Below are 23,548 nucleotides of genomic sequence, written 5' to 3'. Positions count from 1 at the left end.
TTTTGAGTCTCTACTTCGCGCTCACCTCATGGTGGCCGTGGTGCTTTGAATTGACTTGCTTATGTCAACTGTTTTACATTTCATTTTTTTTTCTATGCTCACATACATTAAGGGCTGTTTTTTTTAATGGTACATAAATCGCCCCATGTCAGAGCGCAATTTCCAAAGGGAAGTGATGGTTAAAGCGCAACAAAATTGATGGAACTGTATGCTTTAGGTAATTTGAAGCCAGTGGGAAAGCAAGGTATGACTTCTGTGATGGAGAAACAATGTACTGACTTGTTGAACCTCAACCCAGTGGTGAAAGCAACGTGTGTCCTCACCACTACATGGTTGGCTGTACGCTTGAAACCTGAGAAAGATGAAACATATAGGAACACAAATGGGGTGTCATCACTTTGTGACCGCTTATTCAATGTTCCTGGGCATTTGCCGCTGAGAGATCGGTCCAAACACGTCATCACTGTACTACTGAGTGGCCTACGTTGTGGTATGTTTCTCTGGAAAATGGAACCCCGTGTGGAAAATAATCTATTTTGTCATCAGTGTGCAACGATAGCCCGATTTTCCAGGTTATGGTTTAAATTTGTACAATTTATATAAACAATTTAAAACATGGGGCATGTTTCTCAAATATACAGAATAAAAGTATGTTAAACAGAGGCTTTAATAAACAGATACATGCAATGGTGCTTTGTATGGCCAAAGTGCGATTCACAGTCCACGCTACCCTTGTTGTGCAGAAACAAATGTCTCCAAGATATGTTGCCCTGTACACGTCAGTGGCCAGAGGTTGGAGTCACAAGGAAGATCTGTTGCAATTTTCCAACATTTTAGACAAAAAGATACCTCACACTATGAAATGGTCAGCGTCTCAATCTGACGTGTTCTGCCAATGTCAATATTTGTGTGAAAAGTTTGGAAGTTGTTATTACAAGATTTAGAGATTAAGGCCGCAAAAAATGGCACATGCTTAAAATATTAGCAGCAATAGTCAGTCAACCACAAAACTCTCTCTGATAATTGCTGGCTGCAAGGTTTGGCAATCTGATGGCCAGAGTTTAGGTGCGGGTAGGCCCTGTGGGATGACCGCAAGTGTGCGAGACTCGGACTTTGGGAAGGGCTATCGTTATGGTGCCTACTTTTGAAGCGATCAACAGAAACCATGTGTGGAAAAAATTCTCCAGTCAGCCAATCAGCACTTTCAGAGGTAAAATTGCATCTTCAAATTTATTTAAAATGTTGCGAAAACACTTATGACATACTTGATGACGTCACATCTCATCATGGCTAGCACCTCTGCAGGTATCTCGGTCACCTCCAGTGCTTGAAATGGGGAAATGGAAGCGTGGATACCCTATACCAGAGAACCTACTTCAAAGAGGTGCTGGTACTCTCTAATTAAAAGTATTGCACCTCTGCTAGGAAGTGCAGCTACTCTCCTTCTCAAAATAAATAAAGTGCAGGAACTTAGGGGGTCATTACAACATTGGCGGTGAAAGGCGCTTACCGCCGTGCGGAAGACCGCCAATACACCACCGCGGCCGCGGTAGTCCGCCACAGCTATTATGACACACATCTCGGAATCCGCCGAAATTCAGACACCCACACAACTCCGCCACACCAAAGGTCAGTGTTAAAGTGGCGAAAACAAAACCTCCACCTCCACGCCAACAGAAACACGCCCATGCTATTACGACCCACGAATCCACGCGGCGTTCTTTCAACCGCGGTATTCCATTGGCGGTACACACCGCCGCGCTCAAAATACACACACATCTCCAAAACACCGCCACATTGGACAATTCAAAATACACACACCTGATACACATACACACACCACTCCCACACACCCAACACAATATAAAACACACACCCACATCACCCACAAACCCCTACGACCACAATTTTGAGACGAAGGCCAGAGAGACAGCACAGCCAAGACAACACCACCATAGAGGCACACAACACCATCACCCACAGCACATCCACGCACAAAACACCACACACCACTACACATCACCACACACATCAACACTCACACCGCCCCACACATCACACACACCACCCCATGTCACGCCAAAGACACCCCCGCTTCTCCGACGAGGAGCTCAGGGTCATGGTGGAGGAAATCATCCGGGTAGAGCCACAGCTATTTGGCTCACAGGTACAGCACACCTCCATAGCCAGGAAGATGGAGCTATGGCGAAGAATCGTGGACAGGGTCAACGCTGTGGGACAGCACCCAAGAAATAGAGAGGACATCAGGAAGAAGTGGAACGACCTACGGGGGAAGGTGCGTTCAACGGTCTCCAGGCACAACATCGCGGTTCTACGGACTGGCGGCGGACCCCCACCTCCTCCCCCACAACTAACAACGTGGGAGGAGCAAATCTTGACCATCTTGCAATTCGGGGGCCTCGGAGGAGTCGGTGGAGGATGGGACACTGGTAAGTCAAATCTTAACTATCATATCCCCCACCCTACCTGCATGCTCTCACACACCCCCACCCTCACCCCCTTCCCTATCACTACAACTCCTCACTAATGTACTCATAACACAAACCACCCATCCCAACACCAAGCCCTGCATGACACAACTAAGCATGGACACCCAGCACTAAAGCATGCCCACTGCACATACCCATACAACCCCCTAAACCACCATCACACAAGCTCCCACACAGGAATGCTTGCACTGGGGTACACGTTCACCCACCCATTGCACACCATTACACACACACATGCAATAATCATGCTCTTATGCCCCTGCAGGAACCCGAAGGACCGTCACCACACCAGAGGGTCCAGACAACACCACTCCACCCCCAGAAGAGGCCCACAGTGACGATAGCAGCTCTGCCCTACTGGGTCCTGATGACCAGCCCGGACCATCGTGGGCCTCGGGACAGTCAATTCCCCTTGCACAGGCACAGCCCAACACCGACCTTCCACCCTCTGGTAACACCAGCACAGCACCCACCCAGCGGGCATAAACCTCCGTATCCAGGACAGGTCAATCAGCGGTGTGTCCACCACTACAGGGAACCCAGGGTAACCCACCACCCCAACAACAACAGGGACCTGGGGGCAGTGGTAGTGGGCACACGGTCCAGGGGACGGAGGCACAGGAACACAGGGGAACTGGGAGGGCTGCTGTGCGACAGGGGGCAGACAGGCCAAGGGAACCCACTCTCCACGAGGCCCTATCCTCCATCATGGGAGCATACCACCACTCCCAGGAGACGATGGCGACGGTCCTGGACAAGTTGCAGGAGACCCTGCGCCTGCAGGAGGAACAGTATTTGGGGTTCTGGGAGGAGCTCAGGACCATCAGCTCCGCCCTGGGCACCATCGTAGGGGTGCTGAAGGACATACAGCAGACCTTGAGGGACACCGTGGCACTCCAAGGGGCCCCTGACAATAGCCAGGAAGAAGAACTGCCCACCACCTCCGCCGGCGCTAGTGGACAGGACGCCCCGCCACAGGACCACCACACCAGAACCCCACCCCCTGCAGACAGACAACCACCATGCCAGCGGTCCCTGAGATCCAGGAACAGGACAGAGCAAGATAGCAAGACCCCAGCCAGGAAATGAGACCACCCTGTTTGTCCTCCCACTGTCCCACTTTGTTACCCTGTCCATACTTAAACTGCCCCACCTCCACTTCCTATGCCCAGAGGGCCAGTGCACCTGTGAGACTAATAGACTGGACTCTGCCATGGACATTCCTCCGCCATCACCCATCCTCATTTTACAACCCCCTCCCATTTCTGAGCACTTCAATAAACACCCTTGAAACACAAAACAATCTGGAGTCAGTCTGTGATTTAGTAAATATGTATTATCAATGACAGTGTCATAATGCGTTTCCTATTGTAAAGCTAACATACCTATGTCACACATCACAAGTCCTTGAAGGATGCAAGCAGATGACACGTTGGTAACCACACCTGTGAAATCGTAATGGAAAGGTACAACTCAGTTACCAAATACCGGTTGAAATCGACAGACAGGATAGAGGTAGACGTGTGAAAGTTAATCTAATGGTAAAAATGAAAATGTTCTCACCTGTGTGTCACTGGGAATATTGCTGTATGACTGACTCCCTGTTGTCGTTGTCTTCTTCCTCAGCTTCCTCCTCATCACTGTCCACAGGCTCCACAGCTGCTACAACACAGTCATCTGGATCATCCTCCTGCAGAAAAGGCACCTGGCGTCGCAAAGCAAGATTGTGAAGCATCGAGCAGGCGATGATGATCTGGCACACCTTCTTCGGTGAGTAGAATAGGGAACCACCTGTCATATGGAGGCACCTGAACCTGGCCTTCAGGAGGCCGAAGGTGCGTTCGATCACCCTCCTAGTCCGCCCATGGGCCTCATTGTACCGTTCCTCTGCCCTGGTCCTGGGATTCCTCACTGGGGTCAATAGCCAGGACAGGTTGGGGTAACCAGAGTCCCCAAATAGCCATACACGGTGCCTCTGGAGTTGACCCATCATATCAGGGATGCTGCTATTCCGCTGGATGTAGGCGTCATGCACTGAGCCAGGAAACATAGCATTTACCTGCGAGATGTACTGGTCTGCCAAACAGACCATCTGAACATTCATAGAATGATAACTCTTCCTGTTCCTGTACACCTGTTCACTCCTGTGGGGGGGGGACCAGCGCTACATGGGTTCCATCAATGGCACTTATGACGTTGGGGATATGTCCAAGGGCATAGAAGTCACCTTTCACTGTAGGCAAATCTGCCACCTCAGGGAAAATGATGTATCTCCTTACGTGTTTCAGCAGGGCAGACAACACTCTGGACAGCACGTTGGAAAACATAGGCTGGGACATCCCTGATGCCATGGCCACTGTTGTCTGAAAAGACCCACTAGCAAGGAAATGGAGCACTGACAGCACCTGCACGTCAGGGGGGATTCCAGTCGGATGGCGGATTGGTGACATCAGGTCTGGCTCCAACTAGGTACATAGTTCCTGGATTGTGGCCCGGTCAAACCGGTAGGTGATGATGACATGTCGCTCTTCCATTGTCAACAGGTCCACCAGTGGTCGGTTCACCGGAGGATTCCGCCATCTTCTCACATGTCCCAGCTGACTGTGCCTACGAAGGACAACAGCGACGAATCAGTCATTATTCCTCCAGGTATGTACCTACAGTTACACACAAGACTACACCACTCACAAAACCCTTCCTGTATGTGTGTTGAGTGTAGGCCTAGCTATGTGTGACGCAGAGGTAAATTAAGCCATGTGGGCCCCTGAAATGGCGGCTGCCTGACCTCTAAACTGGGACAATAGGATTGTGGGGCACACCGTTGCGGTAGGCAGTGGTAGACCGGGGCGCAATGCTGCATTGGTTGACTTAGGATCCTACGGGTCCCAGGAGCCAATGAACAGGTGCGCCGGCGGTGATGATGCGCACCGCCGCGGACGTCACCGCCGCGGACGTCACCGCCATTTTCTATCAGTTCAATCACTAGATACCTGACCTTCGACAGGAGAGGACCTACACTGCAAGTGCTGCTGTGACCTCGGTCTGGAAGCGACTATGCGTCTGGGGAAAGGGCCCCTGCCTTCACTGCACAGGAGTTGGAGAAACTGGTAGACGGGGTCCTCCCCCAGTACACGCTACTCTACGGTCTTCCAGACCAACAGGTTAGTACACAGTGAGCACGTTGTATGGGCTAGGCCTGGGTGAAGAGGGCTGGTTGGAAGAGGGAAGGGGGCCGAGTTCATAGAACATTAATGCATGGGAATGAATGGGCCACATGGCCAGAGTAGGGAGGGGGCCACTCACATCGACGGTGCAGTTGGTAATGACTGTTCCTCTTTCCTTGTGCATGTCATGTAGGTCAGCGGCCACCAGAAGAGGGACATCTGGCGTGCCATCGCCAAGGAGGTCCGGACCCTGGGGGCCCACCAGAGACGGGGCACCCACTGCCGGAAAAGATGGGAGGACATTCGCCGCTGCAGCAAGAAGACGGCGGAGGCTCAGCTGGGGATGGCCTCCCAACGTGGGAGGGATGCTCGTCGCACCATGACCCCCCTGATGTTCCAGATCCTGTCGGTGGCCTACCCGGAGTTGGATGGGCGCTTGAGGGCATCACAGCAGCCACAAGGGGGTGAGTACACTCTCATTCTGCTGACTTTGCATGCAGTGGAGGTGTCTGGGTGGGGGAGGTGGGCTGTGGGTTTCCCTAGGCCAGGGCGAGTTCGGTAGGCAAGGCCCCTCCGTAATGCAGGCCATGTGGCACTGTACCCCACCTCAGCAGAGTGCCAAGTACAGGTATAGTTGCCCCTGTGGCCCCCATGTGTGCAGATGTCCACCATTGCCATGTAGGCCATATCCCAGAAATTGCATATGCAGAGGGCAGGAGCACGACGTAATGCAGAGGGCTGCTGTGTCTGTCTTGTCCGCCAACAGTAGCGGTATGCCATGCACTCAAACTCTCTTTCTTCTGTCTCCCACCCCCTCTTTTCTGCTCTCCCTGTCCTTTTGTACAGCAGCATCATCAGGCGGAGGTACAGTGGCATCGGAGCACGAGGGAGCTGCATCCCACATGGCCATGGAGGGCCACACCACGGACTCTGAATGCACCAGTGGGAGGGAGGGTGAGGGGAGCTTCACGTCGGCCACCGGATCACCAGCAGCGACACAGACTCGTTCGCCGATGGGGGCTCCCTTGTGGTGGCGGCACCATCTGTGCGCCCCACTTCTACAGGTACAGCCGCCACCTACCCTACCAGCACCGCCCTCCCAGCAGCCCCTCAGCCTTCGCCCCGTGCCCGCTCACCTAGGAGGGTGGGCATCACCTTCGCCCCAGGCACCTCAGGCCCTGCCCCAGTCACCCCTGCTGCCCTCAGTGAGGAGGCCATTGACCTCCTCAGGGCACTCACTGTTGGGCAGTCTACCATTGTGAATGCCATCCAGGGTGTAGAACGAGAGTTGCAACACGGTAATGCATTCCTGGAGGGCATTCATTCTGGTCAGGCTGTCCTTCAGCGAACCCTGCAATCTCTGGCCTCAGCACTGATGGCAGCCATTGTCCCTGTGTCCAGCCTCCCCCCTCCAACCTCCTCCACTCAGACCCAATCTCCTGTACCCCAGCCCATCCCAAGCACACCTACAGACCAGCATGCACACAAGTCAGCACACACAAGTAGCTCAAGCAAACATAGGCACCACACAACCCACAGGCACTCACGCAAGCCTCACCCACGTACAGACACAGCAACATCCACTGCCTCCACTGTGTCCCCCTCCTCCCTCCCAGTCTTGTCTACACACACACCTGCATGCACCACATCTACAGGCACCATGAATCGCACAAGGAGACCCAGCACCCCATTCCGCTCACCTGCACTCACCACCTCCACTGCCATTTACACGTCCCCTGTGTCCTCTCCCAGTGTGTCTGTGACGCCCCCTCCCAAAGTACACAAACTCCGGCAATCACACACCCAACATCCATCCACCTCACGACAGCCTCCAGTACCTGCACCTGCACCCAAAACACCTAAAGTGACACCTCCGACAACCACCTCCTCTTCCTCCACTCCCAGACCCCCTCCAACTACCCATCCCAATGTACGTCAGAAACTGTCCCTCTGTAAACTTGACCTTTTTGTCCCCACTCCTCCTCCAATTCATCAGTCCTGTCGTAGCGCCTCAGCCAAAAAGCCTCCAATACCAGTGGTGCCTGTTCAAGGTTTGTGGAGTTTACCGGCCACCAGGGCAGGCAGTGTGACCCGGAGCCAAGGCACTGGCAGCCCACCCCCTGTAAAGGCTCTAAAATTGGAGAGTAGACGACGGGACCGTGTGAAGACTCCTGGTGGGAAAACAACTGACATGGGTTCCAAGGGGATTGGAGAGTGAGCTGTGAGTCCACCAAAGGTGGGGAAGGGCCAGAGGAAGCCTGCCCAGCCTGTTGTGAGTGTCACGGCGGAGAAGGGCGGCATCATTCCTGGCGGTCGAGACACAACCGCCAGCACCGTCGTCACTGGTCAGGAGACCACCACCGGAGTCACAGCCCAGGAGGGCCCAAGTATCATCACTGGTCAGGAGACCCCCGCCATAGTCACAGCCCAGGAGGGCCCAAGTATCGTCACTGGTCAGGAGACCACCGCCGGAGTCACAGCCCAAAAGGGCCCAAGTATCGTCACCGGTCAGGAGACCACCGCCGGAGTCACAGCCCAGGAGGGCCCAAGTATCGTCACTGGTCAGGAGACCACTGCCGGAGTCACAGCCCAGGAGGGCCCAAGTATCGTCACTGGTCAGGAAACCACCGCCGGAGTCTAAGCCCAGGAGGGCCCAAGTATCGTCACTGGTCAGGAGACCACCGCCATAGTCACAGCTCAGGAGGGCCCAAGTATCGTCACTGGTCAGGAGACCACCGCCGGAGTCACAGCCCAGGAGGGCCCAAGTATCGTCACTGGTCAGGAGACCACCGCCTGAGTCACAGCCCAGGAGGGCCCAAGTATCGTCACTGGTCAGGAGACCACCGCCGGAGTCACAGCCCAGGAGGGCCCAAGTATCGTCACTGGTCAGGAGACCACCACCACCGCTGGAGTCAGTGCCCAGGAGGGCCCCGGCTGCCACAGCCCAGGTGGGATATGATGGAACATCATGCCACACACCAATGCCCAGTGTAGGGAACGTCATGCCACACACCAGTGTCCGTACCAGAACCGCCATGGCAAAGCACCGCTGAACAGTCCAGAACCGCCATGGCAAAGCACTGCTGAACAGTCCAGAGACCGCCATGGCAAAGCACCGCTGAACAGTCCAGAACCTCCATGGCAAAGCACCGCTGAACAGTCCAGAGTCCGCCATGGAAAAGCACCGCTGAACAGGGCAAAGACCGCCATGGTAAAGCACCGCTGAACAGTCCAGAACCGCCATGGCAAAGGACCGCTGAACAGGTCAAAGACCGCCATGGTGAAGACCGCTGAAGAGGGCAAAGACCGCCATGGTGAAGACCGCTGAACAGTCCAGAGACCGCCATGGCAAAGCACCGCTGAACAGGGCAAAGACCGCCATGGTAAAGCACCGCTGAACAGGGCAAAGACCGCCATGGTAAAGCACCGCTGAACAGTCCAGAGACCGCCATGGCAAAGCACCGCTGAACAGGGCAAAGACCGCCATGGTGAAGACCGCTGAACAGGGCAAAGACTGCCATGGTGAAGACCGCTGAACAGGGCAAGCACCGGTTAGGAATGAATAGACCGCCACATCAGGCATCCTTATCCCATGTGAGCTGGGACAGTGACAGGACAGGAACTTTCACGGGGAGACTCATCCAGTCTGGGCACCAGTCCCCCTCCAGAACCAGTGGAGACATGCATCCACTACTGCAGTCCTGCACAGGATGAAGCACTCTGGGCACCAGTCCCCCCAAAACCAGTGGAGAATGTTATCGACTTGAGATACTGTGGGTTTGCACTCCCTAGGATGGCACGGTGGGCACCCCACCCACTGTAGAGACTTGAGAGACTGTGGCTTTGCACTCCCAGGATGGCACAGTGGGCACCCCACCCACCTTAGAAACTTGAGAGACTGTGGCTTTGCACTCCCCAGGATGGCACAGTGGGCACCCCACCCACTGCAGAGACTTGAGAGACTGTGGCTTTGCACTCCCCAGGATGGCACAGTGGGCAACTCACCCACTTGTGAGACTTGAGAGACTGTGGCTTTGCACTCCCCAGGATACATCAATGGGCATGGAGCCCCGTCGTGGATCTGGCTTTGCAGTAATCCGGCTGAGGTGCCCCCCCTTCCCTTCCCCCTGAGGTGCCTGTAGTATTTCTATATGATGCCCCAGCAGTGTTATCTCAGATGGTGGTCAGGTATCTTTTGTGGGCCTCGCCCATGCATTTTTGGACTGTTGGTGCACGGACATTGTTATGTACATATCTGCACTACTTCTCGTAATGTATATATTTCTGACTGAATTTCGTATATATCTGTATATTTTTTAAAGACATGTATATTGCAACATTACAATGTTTGAACGGATTTTGCTTTGTCTTTTCATTCTTCCGGGGGGATTGTGGGTTGTTACTGTGATTTTTTGTGGATGCATTGGTGTGTATGTTGTGATATGCGGGGTGGGGGTGTTTGGTGGGTGTCCCCCTAACTTTTGCCTCCCCCATGTCGTAGATGCAGTACTCACTGTTGTCTTCGGCGCCTACGTAGATGGTGGTCGTAGAGGAGCAGAAAGACAAGGGCAGGGAGTATTTGGAGTTCCGGGTCCATGGAGTCCTCGTTCTTCGTGGGATGTGTTCAGGTGAGCATTTTCCCATTGCAAAAGCTGTTTCCGCCGTGTTTTTATCCCAGTGAATCCGCCCCGGAAAAGGTGGCGGATTGGCGGGTTGTGATACTATGGGCGGTACATTGTCTTCCGCCTGTCTGTTGGCGGTGACCGCCGCGCTGCTTGTCTGTACCGCCGTGGCGGGCGGTGTGTTAAAGTGGCTGTTTTTGTTGGCGGTTTCCGCCTGGGTCATAATTCCCTTTTTTTATCCGCCGCCCTGTTTGTGGTATTACCGCTGCTTTAACACCGTCCGCCAGGGTTGTAATGACCATCTTAGTGTCTGACAGTACCGGCATGTGTAAAACATGCCCCTGCCAGAAAATGGACCTACTTTTAAGATTAATAATTATGGGCCCATTAAAAAAAGCATTTATGAGCACAGGGCAGGAGGTAGTATTACAGGATTACCCTTTAGCTAATCTTACATAGCTTTGTGGCTCCGCCGCAGACGACCAACTGCCTATTAGTAAGAGTGCAAAGAAGGCACAGTCAGTTCTACTTGAACTAATTGTACATGCATATTTCCTGAATGTTTCTATTTTATTCCAATTTTAGATGTATTGGGGGCAGTTCAGTATGTCATGTAAAAGTAGGTAAAATAGTACTAGAGGAGTACTCTTTCCATACCCCAAAACACATCTGTGAATATGCCCCTTTGTCTCAGTAGTTGGACATTCATAGCACCGAGGTGGTGCTGACATGCCACGGGCAGAGTGGGGAAGTGCAGTCACGGGAACAGAGGCCATAGTGGTGCTGACCCGGGTTTTTAGGTCAAGCGCGCAAGCGCTCTCACGTGTTGTTATCTATCGGTGGGATTTTAACCACCCCTTTCACTCGTTCATGGACTTGAGTTTCAAACATCCTCTATAATCATTGGTAAATGCTTTACGCTTGTCCCTCCTTGGGGCAGTTTTGTTACCGCCTTGGCCATCATCCCTGTCACATGGATAATTGTACGATTGTCGGTACGTTTGACTGCGAGCAAACTTCTTTTTCCTTTTGTGTCTCTTCGTCGCGCTCACGCTCATGGCAGCCATGGCACTTTGAATTGGCTTGCTTATTGCAACTGTTTTCATTTTCAATTTATGTGGCAAGAAAAGTCCATTGAGGAATTTCCAACACTAAGGAGGTCATTATGACCCCAGCGGTCGGCGTTAATATGGAGGAAAGTACTGCCAACAGGCTTGCAGTACTTTTCTCCATAATATGACATTGGCGGTTTGGCTAATGCCAAACCGCCAATGTACGACACCGACCACCACAGTGGTAACGACCGTCGAGCTGGAGACTTCACTCTCCAGCCCGGTGGCCGTCACTTGCCTGCCTGCAGGATTATGACCCCACCTACTGCCATGGTTTTTGTGGCATCCTTACTGCCACGAAAACCATGGCGGTAGGCACTATCAGTGACAGGGAATCCCTTCCCTGTCACTGATAGGGGTCTTCCCTGTCCCCCTCCCCAGGTTTCGTCCCCACCCCCTTCCTCTCCAGACCCTTTCTTCAAACACACCCCCTTCACACATGCATACACACACCCATACAAAAATTCATCCACGCATGCATACATCCTTTCACACACATATCCACACACACTTACATACATACATGCAGACACGCATTCACACAACTCAACATACACACACTCACACATCCATACATGCACACACACAACATGCAACACCCCCCCACATACACGCACGCTCAGAGATACATCCCCCCCACACACACAGACACACAGAACACCCCCCCATCCCTCTCCCCTGTCGGAGCATCCGACTTATCTGTAGTCAGGGGGTCTTCCGGCAAAGAGAGGGGGCGCTGCTGCCAGCTGCAGCGTCTACCAGCAGAACACCGCCAGGCCATATTATTCTCATAATATGGCTGGCGGCGGTCTACTGGCGTGGCGCTGCTGGTGCCAGCAGCACCACCTTACCGCCAACCGCCAGCATGGCCACAACTAGATTTCCGCCATCCTTCTGGCAGAAATCCGGCTGTGGTCATAATATGCCGGGGTCATAATGACCCCCTAATAGTTCTAATTCGAGCAAACACAAGACCCATTGCATTGCAAATGCTTGTTTTAATTTCTCTTGTTTAGGTTGAGCAAAAGCATATGGCCTCTTGTATACTTTAGTATACTTCTTGTGAGCTTAAAGCAATTTCATTTGTTTGTCTCACTGTCTTTTAAAAATCCTTGCTTGCTAGTGGTCAGTCATGCCTCTTTGTCCGTCCTTTTTTTCTTCCAGATGAGGGATTAACTAGGATGTAGGGCAGTGGTCAGAGCAACTGCCTCGGGAGCTAGAGATCAGGGTTTGATCTTCCGCAACGGTGCTACATCCTGTGATTCTGGGCAAATCACTTAATCTCCCTGTGCCCATGGACAGCGCCTTGAGACCCTCACGGGTGATAAGCTGTGCTATATATATATATATATATATATATATATATATATATATATATATATATATATATATATAAATCTACATTAACTACTGTATAATTCCACTTTGGTTCCTTATCTCTTGCTTTGGCAGACTACTTTATAATTTCTACGTTGCTCTTGTTACACTGTTGGAGTTTCAGGCCCATAACTGCTTGAATTTTATTTCAGCATTCATTCCTCCCACCTCCCACGTCGCTGACATTCTGTTGCACTCATCCTGCTGCTGTTGTCATCTCCTTGTAGCTCCTCAAACATCTGCTCCACCATCAAACCCTAACAAAAGGCAGCTCCCAGCTCAGCTTGTTTTCTTTTCTTTCAGGCCAGTGAGCGCGTGTTTTTGGAAGCAGGGCTCTATTTTCACTTTTGTGTAAACAGGGCTGTAAATTTAATTTCATAGCCAGCAGCTCTAACTCTTGCAAATGTGCGACCTTAGAACTTGTGCCCTGATGTACATATGTTTGGTTCATGTTTTATTTTTATTACGTGAGGCTGCTGAAGCTGAATGTGGCCCTCCCTGCCTTCCCTGCCCTTTCACCCCTTGTGCCCGACCACTCCTGCCAGCGTTGTGTGCAGGACAGAGCTTGGGCACGTCGGATTGTACCTCCCCAATTGTGCGCATTGCCTTCATTCTGTTCTAGGCATGGTGTATTTATGTGCTCTCTGGACGTGTGCGGCCCAGGAGAGGCTCGGCATCAGAGTGCATCTGCTAACTCCCAGCTGCACCCTCGTATAGCTGCACAAATCACATTTCTGCTTTTATTAGCCCCCGATCGCTCTCATTTCCTGCTGACTGTCTTGCGGATATCATTAACATTTCAGGCCCCTTTCCCCCAGCTCTGCGTTTTCTGATATACGGCGAGCAATGGAAAGGCAGACAAGTCACTCATGTTAGTAAACACGTTTTCTGCTCCCGGGCAAGATCTCAGTCCTCATCGCAACCTCAAAGTGCTACTTCCTCCTATAATTCCTTCCCAGTGTTAGGCTGGCTTTTAGCGCCTCATGGGTGCTACGGGCGTGGTTTGACGCACGTCTCCTACAATGAGACAGTGCATTTAAATATCCAAGGCATTGCAGCTCATCAGCTAGGTAGGTGTCACCAGGAGACCCAGTGCCCGCTCTCATGATCTCAACATCTTAACTGGCACAGCACGGACGTTGATTTACCAAAATGCCACATGTAGTGGAAGCAACAACACACACTTTTACATTCTATTGGAATCAAAGGGTTGAATATTTGCTCTTCGTAGCCTCTGATTTGCCTCTAAAAGACCAGTGAAAGCCAAGGTGTGGAAACCACAGAAAGTGACACCGCCTTCATGGCCACAGAGAGCTGGCATGGTAAGGGCAGTGCCTCAGGTAAAAGATGTAACCCCTAGTAAGTGGCAGCGAAACAGCCATAAGAAAAAATATTTTGATACAAGTCTTGATTTGTATTACTGCACTTATGAATTTCCCTGAACCAGATCCTCCTTGCTAGCATCTCAGCTCCAGGATAGTGGCAGGATATTGAACTGTTTCGACACTGAGATTCCTTCAAGGTCGATGTTTTGGGTCTCTTCAATATTAAGAGATGTTTCAACTGCAAGCCAGCCTTCGATGGCGAATAGGTCACTACCTCACCTTTAATGCCATAATCCCGATGTTTACTGGTAACAGAATAATTTGACCTGGTGAGCTTCCTTTTTAGATCTGCTTCTGTGGGAGTCCACAGAGTTACTATGCCCAGTTGAGGAAGAGAGAGCTCTCTTCCCTTCCCTTTTCTGACCTTTCTGAAAGTGTTCAGCATATCATTTTTTCTAGGTTCTGAAGCCTAACTCTGTCACCTTCAGGGCCACCCATGAAGAAGTCAGGTATTTCTTGCACTTTTTAGGATGGTGATAAACAAGTGGAGGGATGATACACAAGTAATGTGTATCTCTGATAGCCACCGTTGTTAACAACGGGAAGATTACATCATGAAAAGTGAGGACATTTATGTGGCACCAGAAAAACATTTTCAATCAAAATATGGTTTAAAGAAAAACACAAACAAATGCCAAAGGTTGTCAATTTACTAAGTTTTGAAAAGGATCAGCAATGGCTCCCCCATATGGGCAAAGGGGCCCAGCCCCCTTTATTTTTCTGCCTCAAATAATAAGAAAAAATGATAATGCACATACACACACGCACACTTACATCACAACTCTCCATCTGTCCCAGTCACCCTCACACCTCAAATACTTATCTCTGCACTGCACCGCTAATAATGTGCAGATCCATATGTGCAGATACTTTACGTCCAACGGTTAATTGCGGGGCTGATAAATTCTATTTCAGGACTGGAGTCAAGGATTATGCATTTCTTTATTCACTTTTTCCCAACAGCAGGTTTAAAGGTTAACGAAAAAAACACACAATACTACATATCCCATGGTTCAAGTGACATTATCCATGGCAACCAATATCCAATCGAAGTGCAGTCCCATAGTCTATATATATTAACAGCTCCCAGAGTCCTTCCTCTTTCTTCACTGCTGACAGTCAGTTAAGTTCCCTCACTTTCCTTGTCCTTAGAGTGCTAGTTGGTGGGAATTGACTGTACTGTTTTGCTCCTGATTATAAAGCTGTTTTGCTCTTGAAGAAATTGTTATTGCTGCTTGTGTATGCTGGTCATACAGTAGGCTTCGGCCTGAGCACATATTTCTTCTACTGTGCAGGTCCACCAGAGAGCACTCTTTTTCGCCGTCAGTGAGGCCCGTAGGGTGCATCACGAGCCAGTTTGAGGTACACTGTGCGACAGCTCTCATCGGACTTGCAACGCATGTCAGGGATTGCCGGGGTTTACCCTGTGTTGGTGTTCCACGTGTTTTGCCTCTACCAACCCTCAATGATGCCATACTCGCGGTATGACCTAAGCCTGCTTTTAGGCCCTGTTTTCTACTACAGCAATGCCACCTACTGGTGGTATATACGCACTTTGCTGGCTAGAACACCGGCAGATGAGCTGTCCTTCATACTTAACAGGTTGCATTTATATTTTTTGATTTTACTTATCTGTTTAATAATCACACCCTCATATAAATAGAGCCCTTGCAGGACCACAAGCATTCCCCCACCCTGGCTTCTGAGGAGGAATGGCCTCCTTAATGTCGCCTTCCTGCTGAGGCGGACAAACTCCTTTCCCAGGCTGTCGCCAAGCTCTTGCCCCTCCGCAAGAAAGTGTGGCCAGAGTAATAGCCCAGGTCTCCAATGGTGCTGAGATACTAGGGGATATGGGAGCAGGTCCTAGTGGCAGAGGCCTGTCTGCTCCCAAGCAAGCACACAAATGTGACACACGGCACCTGGAAGGCTTTGATAATTTGATCAAACCCTTCCTTAACAGTGCAAGCACGTTAAAGAACGCACCCTACAAGGAGGCTGATTTACCCAGGGAGATTGGTGATGAGGTCACCCCAGAAATAGACCCTGAAGAAGGGTTACCCATTCAGGGAGAGGGTGGGACAGACAAAGATGTGTCCTCAGACGAGGACCGTGACTCTGGTCATCCCTGGCACCCAGCTTCAGCCACCTCAGACCCCTTTGAGTGGGATCCTTACACCTTTGATATTTTTGACCCAGAGGGCTTATATCACCTCAGATCCTCTGAGGGGCGGCCTAATCAGAAAGTCACGGCGGACAGACCAGAAAGTCACAGATTACGTGGCCTGCAAAATCTGACAGCCCCTTGATAAGGAGGTGTGGGCCTGGCTTCAGGATGAATGCCCTAGACCCACATTGGAGGGGAAGGTGGCGACATTGCCCAAGATAGACACCAAAATGTGTACCTTTTTCGCACAGTACACCAGGGGCCCCAAGAAGGGTATCGACTGCTTCTGGAGGGCGTGTCAGGATAAACTATTAGACATGCTGGGGCCCTCACCCAATCATCCAACTAGACAGATGGGCAAACCTCTTCCCACTGATATAGTAGAGGCCTGGGCTCAGATGGCGGTGAGCCTTTTGGGCAACGCAGAGAGGCGCCGTTCCCTTTTGATAAAGATTTATCCAAATCTGGGGGAGAGCTCCAACTCCGACGCAGGGCAACATGTTTGATGACACCTTTGAGAAAGAGTTGGGGAAATTTGTAGCCACCTTCTCGGACAAAGCACAGACTTTGATTAAGAAACTTTTCCCTGAAAAATGTTTTAGGGGGGTGGAAGAGGCAGGGTTCCCTCCTCCAGCCACTCCGGCTTCCAAAGCCCCAATGGAGGTCCAGCAAGGAGAACTAATGGATGGCACGACGGCCCCCAGGTAGTGTTCTTCCCCAACAGGGGAAGGGGGAAAAACAGGACCAATGCCCATGGTGTTTTGAACCCGCCAGAGGAATTAACGGTAAGCAATACCCTTTCTTCCCCTCAAGATCAAGGTCTGGGGAGGAGTTTGAGGTTATTTGCACGCAAGCGGGTGGGGATTACATCAGACCCCTGGGTTCTGCAAACTGTGGAAGGTTTCCACATAGAGTTCCTAGGAACTCTGGTTCAAGAGGTAATGCCAAAACCGCTCTTCTTTTCCGAAACAGACATGGCTCTGATTGATTCAGAGGTACAGGATCTCCTCAGGAAAGGAGCCATTCACAGGTCAGTATTACACCCTCAGGGCTTTTTGAGCAATCTCTTCCTAGTGGAAAAGAAAAACAAGGGCTTTCACCCGGTCATAAACTTACGTGTATTCAACAAGTAGGTGATATACCAACACTTCGAGATGGAGGGCATTCACTTACTCAGGACCCTTCTCTTGCAAGGGGATTGAATGTTGCGCCTGGACCTCAAGGAAGTGTACCTCATGGTCCCAATCTTCCTGCCCCATTGCTGATTCCTTTAATTCATCTGCAGACAACAGGTCTTCGAGTTTCGATCTCTCCCATTCGATTTTCTTCAGCACCTTGGTGCTTCACAAAACTCCTCAAACCTGTTGTCGAGACCCTCCGAACACAAGGGAAAAGGTTGATAATCTATCTGTATGACATCCTCCTGATAGACCAGTCTCGGTCTCAACTCTTGTCCCATTTAAAAACAACTGTTGTTTTGTTGCAGGATCTACGATTTGTCATAAACCAGGAGAAATCAGAGCTAGTCCCTTCACAGATCATGACCTTCCTGGGGTTTCACATCCAGTGCTGCCTCCCTCATTCTCCCGGACTCAAAGGTAAGCAAGATCAAAAAAGAACAGAGGAAGGTATTGAGGAGAGACAGGATTTCCCTCCGACAACTGGCCAGGATAGTAGGGTTGTTATCCTATTCTATTGAGGCCAGTTTTCTGGGTCCCCTGCATTACACGGCCCTACAACACTTGAAGGCCTCCCACCTCATTCGGGGCCTAACCTACTCATAACTGAATTCCCTCACCTCAAAGGCTTGGACGGAGTTACAATGATGGGTAGACCACATGGAGGTGTGGAACGGCAGGGCGATCTTCGGATCCTCTCCAGACATGATCATAGAGTCAGAAGCCAGCCAGGGTGCCAGGTGCAGGGAGATCTCCATGGGGGGAAGATAGGCATAGGAGGAACTATTGTTATTTATTAAACAGCTGACGAGTCGGGCGCGCAGCGGACCGGCAAACTTTTAAGCAGTGTAATACGGTCAGTTCAAATTTTTTGTATTGTGACGCCGTGTATGTTGTTTTTAACTTTGCAAATTTGTATTTTACCTATCATGATGCCCATGTTTAGTGGCATCTGATAGGCATATCCTTTTAAACTACTCAGACGACGTGAGGTTAATGGCCCTCCTCCTCGCTGCTATCTTATAGGACCGCCATTTTTATTCCCCTCCGGTGTCAGTATAGAGTCGCCATTTTGGTAGGCGCTCTAGTTGTTCTTCCTTGCCAATTAAGCCCCTTATTAAACAGACGATGAGATGGGTGCGCAGCGGACTGGCGCCCTTTTAAGCAGTGTAATACGGTCAGTTCGTATTTTTTATATTGTAACGACTTGTATGTTGTTATTAACTTTGTAAATTCGTATTTTACCTATCATGATGCCTGTGTTTAGTGGCATCCAATAGGCATATCCTTTTAAACTACTCAGACAACGTGAGGTTCGTGGCCCTCCTCCTCCCTGCTACCTTATAGGACCGCCAGTTTTATTCCCCCCCGGTGCCATTATAGAGAAGCCATTTTGGTAGGCGCTCTAGTTGTTCTTCCATGCCTAATTAAGTCCCTTATTAAACATTCAATGAGTCGGGCATGCAGCGGACCGGCAAACTTTTAAGCTGTGTAATACGGTCAGTTCGTATTATTTATATTGTGATGCCTTGTATGTTGTTTTTAACTTTGTAAATTAGTATTTTACCTATCATGATGCCCGTGTTTAGTGGCATCTGATAGGCATATCCTTTTAAACTACTCAGATGACGTGAGGTTAGTGGCCCTCCTCCTACCTGCTATCTTATAGGAGCGCCATTTTTACTTCCCTTTGTTGCCATTATAGAGACGCCATTTTGGTAGGCGCTCTAGTTGTTCTTCCTTGCCTAATTAAGTCCCTTATCAAACAGCCGATGAGTCAGGCGCACAGCGGACCGGCAAACTTTTATGCAGTGTAATATGGTCAGTTCGTATTTTTTATATTGTGACACCTTATATGTTGTTTTTAACTTTGTAAGTTCATATTTTACCTATCATGATGCCCGTGTTTAGTGGCATCTGATAGGCATATCCTTTTAAACTACTCAGATGACGTGAGGTTAATGGCTCTCCTCCTCCCTGCTTCCTTATAGGACTGCCATTTTTATTCCCCTCCGGTGCCATTATAGAGACACCATTTTGGTAGGCGCTCTAGTTGTTCTTCCTTGACTAATTAAGTCCCTTATTAAACAGCTGATGAGTCGGGCGCACAGCGGACCGGCAAACTTTTAAGCAGTGTAATATGGTCAGTTCATATATTTTCTATTGTGACGCCTTGTATGTTGTTTTTAACTTTGTAAATTCGTATTTTACCTATCATGATGCCCGTGTTTAGTGGCATCTGATAGGCATATCCTTTTAAAATACTCAGACGATGTGAGGTTAGTGGCCCTCCTCCTCCCTGCTTCCTTATGGGACCGCCATTTTTATTGCCCTCCGGTGCCATTATCCAGACACCATTTTGGTAGGCACTCTAGTTGTTCTTCCTTGCCTAATTAGGCCCCATATTAAACAGCCGATGAGTCGGGCGCGCCAATGGCGTGCCAAAGGCGTACCTAAGGCAAGCCCTTCTGCACCCGTCTGTGCCCGAACGGGCCATGGGGCCAGACATTCTACCCCAATTAACTCAGGTAAATTGACTTACTCCTTAAAGGAATTGTTAGACATCAGGAGTCACTTCAACCATCTTAGTAAAGTTTGCCAGCACTCTGTTCACCCTGATTCATCTATTTTAAAATGTGACTCCTGTCAATGGCTCCCTCAGCTTAAATTTTCTCCTGCTCTCATGAAAGATTCAGAGTTTACGGGCAATTTTCTTTTAGTCAATTGTCATTCTTCTCCCGCACAGAAATTGGATATTTACCGATTATTGTGCGAACGTGCCCTGAAGCCCTTTTTTAACTGAAACTTGGCTTTCTGAGGAATCCTCACCAGATGTGGTCTTGGCACTACCCCAAGATTATCTAATCCATCACTTGGATAGACCTCTTCTGAAAGGTGGAGGAGTCGCAATCATTTATAAAAATTCTATCAATTGCACTTCCCAGCCCATTGCTATACCTGATTTTGAGAGCCTATTCTTTTATTTAGCAATCAGCGCCACGTTTACATTTTTTGGAATTCTAATACCGACCCCTAGCTCTTATTGAAGGTTTCTACAGGTTCTTCCAGAACTGGTTCCGGACTTTGCGTGTGAACACCCTAACTTTACCATCCTGGGTGACTTTAACATTCATATGGATGAGATGCACAGTACAGCTAGCAAAACTCTTTTGATTGATATGGCAGCATTAGACCTTAGACAGTTGATCACTGCCCCTACTCATGCGAAAGGTCACACCATTGCCTTAATTTTCAGCAACCTTCGAACGTTAGTTGTACAACCCCCCTCTTCCCCTGGTCAGGTCTGATCATTTCTTAATTCCCTTCAATATTACACTCACATACTCTACATCAACATACCAACCCTCTAGGAAGCTGATAATGCAGCAGTGGTCTAAACTTAACTTTAGGGATTGGTTAGACACCCTAAAATACACCCGCCCTCTCCCAATAGAATCATATTCAGCTGAAAGATTTAATGAATGGATTTCTAGCTCCCTAGATATAATTTTACCAACTAAGACGATGGTTAAAAATTATGGCCATAAAAAGCCACTTTGGTTTTCCCCTCAATTGCGTCTCTTAAAAAAGGAGTGTAAAAAACTGGAAAGGATATGGAGGAAAACCTACAATGATGTTTCCAAATTGGAATACAGAAAATATATCAGGTTATATCAGATGGAAATCAAATCCGCGCCGGCAGCTTATTATGCTTCTAGAATATAACAATCTTCTAATTCTCCTAAGGAAATTTCTCCATATTTAAGGAAATGACCCAAGAACTTGTTGCCTCCAGTCTGATAGAAGCATCCAAAGAACACTGCAATAATTTGACATCCAGTCAACCTTTGCTAATGATTCATCTAAAGAGCCTGAAAAGTTATCTCCAACGGAATACCAACATCCCAGACCCTCTCTCTCAGTCATCCAGCCAATGACAGGAGATTTACTTGGAAACTACTTGTTAAGAATAAAATCAGGATCTCCTCTGGATCCTGCCTCTCCAACTGTTTTAGCTCAAGTTTTGGATGTTATAGCAGCAATTTTAACTAATATTTGCAACGATTCTTTCATAATTAGGAGTCTACCTCAAATTTGGAAACACACTATTATTAAACATCTTCTGAAAAAACCTAAGCTGGACGCATCTCTGTTAAGCAAATATAGACCTATTGCTCTTCTTCCTATAGCATCCAAAATGGCTGAAAATCATGTTAACAAACACGTTTCTAGCTTCTTAGAAGAACATAAGTTTCTACATCCCACTCAGATGGGATTCAGACCCCATCATAGCACGGAAACTGCCCTTTTGGCAGTGACAGAAGAAACTCGACAACGGCTAGATACTGGTGGCTATGCAGCAATTATTTTATTGGATTTAAGTGCAGCATGTGATACAGTCAACAATAAAATTCTTCTTCAAAGAATTACCCAAGTGGGACTCAAGGGCACTATTTTTAACTGGCTTTCTTCCTTCTTAGAAGATAGGTCCTTTCAGGTTTTAGACAGGTCTTTCTTTTCTGACATCCATTCCTTTAGCTGTGGGGTTCTGCAGGGCTCCTCTCTAAGCCCCACTCTTTTTACCATCTAAATGTCCCCCTTGGCTAAAATTGTGGAAGCCTACGGTCTCTCTCTGATATCTTCTGCTGATGATACTCAGCTGGTTTATTCTTTTAGCACCAATGCAAATTCTGGTCAAGAAGCACTATCCTCCTTCCTTACAGACATTGCTAATTGGATGTCAGACAGGAAGCTCAAGCTAAATTATGAAAAAACTGAAATAATGTTGGTTGGAAATTGTCCCCTACTTAAATCTCCAATCGCAATTCCAGAAGAATTTAAAAGACTCCCTCCCCCAAAGGATGCTATAAAAGGCCTAAGAGTATGGCTGGTCTATCGATGGAACAGCATGCAAAAAGATTAGCTGCCTCTTGCTTCATTCTCATAAGAATGCTCAGAAATATTTTCAAATCTCTTCCCTTTCTTGCCAAAAGACTTATTATTCAGGTCCTTATATTATCCCGCCTAGACCATGTGAATGTTTTGTTTCTGAGTTCTCCCATCTGAGTAGTAAGGAGATTGCACATAGTGCAGAATGAGGCAGCTCGGCTACTCATGGCCATTCCCAGAACCGCATCGGCCAAACCAGACTTAGCCTCCCTTTATTGGCTTCCCATCCAGCAAAGGATTAATTTCAAAGCTTTGTGTATGGTACACCGAGCTCTTCATGATAGGGGACTTCGCTAATCAAGCATATGATTACACCCTACACTCCGCAGAGATCCCTTAGATCTTCATCTGCCGCTCTAATTAACACCTGCGGTGTTAAAAAAATAAGATTAGGATGCAGGTACTTCACATTCAAAGCAGCTAATTTATGGAATTCCCTCCCCTTATCACTTCAGACTGACAAGTTCGAACTCTCTTTTTGAAGTAAATTGAAGACTCTACTTTTTCCAGCATAAATGTACTCCCACTATGAAGCCCTTGTCCTTTTTCAGCGCTGGGAGGCCTTCGGGTAGCCATGCGCTGTATAAATCTATTAAACTTAAACTCAACCTTCATATCAATTGCCTGGAACTTCTGGCGGGGTCATTTGTGATCAAGTATCTGACTGGGGACAGGGAATCCTGCTACATCCTTCTCAGAATGGACAATGTGTCAATGGTCTAATACATATATTGACACAGCAGCACTCGCTCAAAGGCACTAGCAGAATTGGAAAATTATTTCGGGCACTGCTTCCTCCACCACCAGATTTTCAGTGATGACGGAGTATCTCCTGGGGTCACAAAATACTCTAGCGGACTGGAACTCCAGACATTTCAAGGATTCCAGCTACTGGCAACTGGACAAACCGACATTCAAGGCCCTCATGGACTGATGGTGTCTGTGCTCTGTAGATCTATTCATGTCCAGACTGAACGCACAACTACAACTACTGAGTTATTTCAACTGGCGGCCAGACCCGGAGGCATCAGCGGTAGACGACTTGCTCCAAAATTGGATGACGGAACAGGCCTATACATTTCCCCC

General features: G+C 49.1%; 1 protein-coding gene across 1 annotated transcript in view; it reads left to right on the top strand.

The window, feature by feature from the left end:
• MSH4 (mutS homolog 4) overlaps positions 1–23,548 on the top strand; it is a 2,042,424-nt gene that overhangs the window by 1,348,692 nt on the left and 670,184 nt on the right. The window lies entirely within an intron of this gene.

This window comes from Pleurodeles waltl, chromosome 4_2 (assembly GCF_031143425.1).
Source record: "Pleurodeles waltl isolate 20211129_DDA chromosome 4_2, aPleWal1.hap1.20221129, whole genome shotgun sequence".
Taxonomy (NCBI): domain Eukaryota; kingdom Metazoa; phylum Chordata; class Amphibia; order Caudata; family Salamandridae; genus Pleurodeles; species Pleurodeles waltl.
Note: the sequence above shows the minus strand (reverse complement) of the source record. Positions and strands in the feature narration are given on the sequence as shown.